Here is a 4,638-nt window from a genome sequence, read left to right as displayed (position 1 = left end):
ATGTGGTCAACGTAAGCTAACTATATTACACAGAACAAAAATAAAAATATTAATTGTATATAATAAATTGATATAAGTACATAATGTGGTCAACGTAAGCTAACTATATTACACAGAACAAAAATAACAATATTAATTGTATATAATAAATTGATATAAGTACATAATGTGGTCAACGTAAGCTAACTATATTACACAGAACAAAAATGAAAATATTAATTGTATATAATAAATTGATATAAGTACATAATGTGGTCAACGTAAGCTAACTATATTATACAGAACAAAAATAAAAATATTAATTGTATATAATAAATTGATATAAGTACATAATGTTGCATATCAATGTACAAGAAAATTAAAAATTATGTAAAGATTAAAAAACATTTAATGATTATTTATGTACCCTCGCTAAAAATGATATTTTCGGCCATATTCCAACAATAACGGTAAAAATACCAGGTGCTCTGTATGCTCACATAATGCTTTACAGACCAATATTCACAGTTAACTCCATATCTCAATGGCCCGGCATGGCCAGGTGGTTAGGGCACTCGACACGCAATCTGCAGGTCGCGAGTGCGAATCCCCGTCCCACCAAACATGTTCGCCCTTTCAGCCGTTGGGGACCAAGAGTTGGCTTCCCTCTAGTCTTACACTGTTAAATTAGGGACGGCTAGCGCAGATAGCCCTCGTGTAGCTTTGGGCGAATTTCAAATACAAACAAACCATATCTCTTAACTTCCAGGATAAACCCTTTATTTTCATTCATTGCTTAATAATTGTGTTCCCAGTGTAATTGATTCATTTGCGTTATACAGACATGAACGACTTTGTGTAATGTTCATAAACATGTTAAACACTATGAATATATATTAATACACACTAAAAAACCCTAGGCTAAATACAATAATCTACAGTGAAGTATATTTACTGTCATAGGTAACCGCCAACACCAGTAGCCAAAACTAACAAGATATTGTCTTAACCTTTACAATTTGATTTATTCATGTCAGAAACAAACACAGGTAGATTGAGGGAAACAAAGGCCAGTACATTTGATCTACACTATGCTAAGGAAGAATACAATTCCCTCACTGCACATGGAGGAATTATATAAACTTAAAATGCACTGCAGATGAGTCTAGCAATCTTTGCGAGGTCGGTTCTGCAAGATTTACACCACCCCTCTGTTAGACAGGATAGGCGATTTTTGCAGAACGTTGGATGCCATGTAGCTTCAGAAAATCGATCGATATTTTGGAAACTAAGGGTAGCATTTCTCTTTCATCTGAGTTTCCAAACTCTTAGCAATAATTCTCAAGTGTATAAACTTATAATATCTTCTAACACCAAATGTCCCAACTGTATGATAAATGAGCGTTTTCACCATATATCTTATAGATATTTTTCCAGGAATATTTGAAAAGTAAATGTTACACTACCTTTTTGGTCCTCTTAATCTTATGATCAACAACTCATCCTAGCTCTACAACAATCAAGTATCATTCACACAATGTAGTGCCCACGTTTCACAGTTAAATACCACTTGATAATTTATAAAGCAAGGAACGCCACATTTTTTCAGCCATTGACCTTATATTTAGTGACTTCCCTAACTACTTGTCCAGCATTTAGTCCCATCCATAGTGCGTAACTTATTGCTAGTTATGTAAGTTTAATGTTTCATTGTATTTTATGTAATAGGAGTGTCCAAAGGGCTTTACAAACCAAGGAGGGAGCATTTTTAAAGCCTATGTTTTCTAATCTAGAATTCGAGACATTTATATAACTATGTTTGTTTGTTTGTTTTTTAATTATGCACAAAGTAACACAAGGGCTATCTGTACTCTACCCACCACGGGTATCGAAACCGCAGACATACCGCTGTGCCACTGGGGGGCAGCCGAAAAGATATGCTGACTTATACCGCTATAAACTGGGTTTCGATACCCGTGGTGGCCAGAGCACAGATAGCTCATTTTGTAGCTTTGTGCTTAATTACAAACAAACAAACAATTTAGCCGGAAGGAAATCTAAAATAACGAGATGTTTGTGTCTTTAACACTACAAAGTTTCGGAAACAACTGAATTATATTTAAAAACTCGAGTGACGCTACAGTTATTGAAAGGGTTGTCAATGAATTATTGAGTTACCGAGCCCGTTATTCAGTTAATGAGTAATAACTACGTATTTAGTGACATTTATTTCTTAATGTTATCGGCTTAGATAGTTCGGTGCTGTAAATATTGCGTTTGTGTTTCTTTAAAGAAACAGAGGTACGAAATTATTAAGTGGAAGTTCTGTCACATGTAGTTTAATGCGAAATTAGGCCTATCGCATAATGTTGGTTGCGCTAACTTAGAACTTGAAGAAATAAAACATTTTGTTGTTGTTAAGTGGACTGGACTATCCTATCATTCTTTTTTTGTGGAGTAACCTAAAACAACCCACCCAATAATAGAAATCAGCACAAAAATATTTATTAGGGTTCTTGTATTAAAAGTTTCGAGATACAATTGAAGCATGAAATTTAACGTCAACATAACTAAATCCGTGTACATTTAAAGAGTATGTGTATAAATATACACTTGATAAATGTCTACACAATTTGCAATTTGAACTGTTTCAGGATTACATGCAACTTTTTGTTGTACAGCCTGGAGGGCCTTAGACACTTTTATATACAAAGTTATATTGTATTGTTACGTCTCCGTTCGTTAATTAATTTTCCGCAAATTCGTTCCGACGAAACTTTAGCGACACAAGTCCTTTCTTAAATAAAATTGGTTTATTCTTTCTGAATATAACATTGCGATACACTTAACAGTCGCGCTATAACAAACGCTATAATCTCAACGAACGTCTCACGTGCTCGGCTTCATCAATACTCAGTTCAATTACACATTTTTCCGTCACGTTGTGACCGTCTTATATATACCAGACTACCCCCAATCTAGTAGTCTCCCGATAATTCACGAAGGTTCGAGAAGGACGTGGTGTGATACTAGTCACGTGACCTCGCTGACGCAACAGTATACAGTAATTGATTATTCAATAACAAAATCCTTCAAGTGTGATATTATACAATTTCAGGTTTGTTGAAATTCGTCCCACGCCAGATAAAAAGAAAGTTTGAATCAATTTTATACATTTTGGTTGGTATTATAGAGTTTTATAACATCAATCATCTGTCAATAACTAACACAACTTTTATATCATGTGAAAGATATATCTAAACTAAAGTATATGGTGATTTGATTTGCATTTTAAATAGAACAGTTTAGAACAAATAATTGAATATTATGTTACTATTAAAAAAATAAAATCTGAAATACACACTTTGAAATATGTTTTTATAATTTTTTTCCATTCACAATTGCAATTTTGCCCTCAGGGCAAGACAAAATGGATGCTGGAGTTATAGGGTTAAAGGTAGTTTGGTTTTGCCTGATACTGATGTTCCTATAATATGCGCAGGGTTACAAAAATAATAGACTAAAATTTTATACGAAACTCAAGGGCATATGGAAACTATTTGATATTTAACACCCAGTTTCAGTTATCGTCTGTTGACGCGAAATAAATTTCGTTTCTGAAACTTGTTACGAGATACATCAAGGTTGTACTGACATTGCAGTTCTGGTGATAATGTGCATAAATAATCAGTGGTGTTGATTTACATTTTCTTCACTCAGCATGGAATATTCTCCAGGCTGTGCTCTGATCATATTTTTTATGCCTGCTATATTAGGAACTATAAGTTGAAGTTTTTTTGTTAGCCTTGGCCGTAGGTTAACGTTCAAGGTATGTTATTTCGCCAAATCTCATCCCCATAGCACATACGTGGTACATGGGCAATAAGTCTGCCAAATCTCATCCTTCTAAATTATCTGTCTTATACAAAATATTTTAGGTATTATTAGTGCTATTTATTTCATTATTATAGAAATTTGATATTGTTTGTTTACTTTTATGAGGGCAATTTTGTTCCTATACTATTTTAGTCCGTAAATACTATAGCTACTTTCACTCAGTATCAACTGACAAACGTGCATTACACTATGCTTGTCACAAGAGTTAGTGTTAACTGTTATGTTAATAATAACTTTGCTATGGTGAAGGGGTGATAACAGTATATATTCAACAGTATATTATCATTTAAATGGTTTTTCTGTTTCAGTAAAAATCGCGCTTTTCTTAAGTGTATTTGAGTATACTGTTGCATCAGCGAGGTCACGTGACTAGTGTCACGCCACCTATTTTCTAGAAATATCTTGTTCCTTCGTGAATGCCCTAGTATTTACTAGATATACGTTTGTCTGGTATATATATATGACGCTCACAATGTGACGTGATAATGTGTGTAGGTAGTGAGTAATTGAACTGCAGTCAGAAAGTATTGTTGAAGTTAACGTTCGTTGTTATAGCGTTTGTTATAGAGCGACTGTTGAAAATAAGTGTATCGGTAAAGTTATATTCAGAAAGAACAAACCACTTTTATTAAGAAAGGACTTGTGTCGCTAAAGTTTCGTCGGAACGTAGTTACGGAAAATCAACTAACGACTGGAGGTGTAACAAATTGGTGTCAGAAGTGGGATGGGACCCAACGTTGCTGTGTGGACTTCAGGGCTCTC

This window comes from Limulus polyphemus, unplaced genomic scaffold (assembly GCF_000517525.1).
Source record: "Limulus polyphemus unplaced genomic scaffold, Limulus_polyphemus-2.1.2 Scaffold11329, whole genome shotgun sequence".
Lineage (NCBI taxonomy): Eukaryota > Metazoa > Arthropoda > Merostomata > Xiphosura > Limulidae > Limulus > Limulus polyphemus.
The sequence above is the reverse complement of the archived record's forward strand: the minus strand, read 5'-3'. Positions refer to the sequence as shown.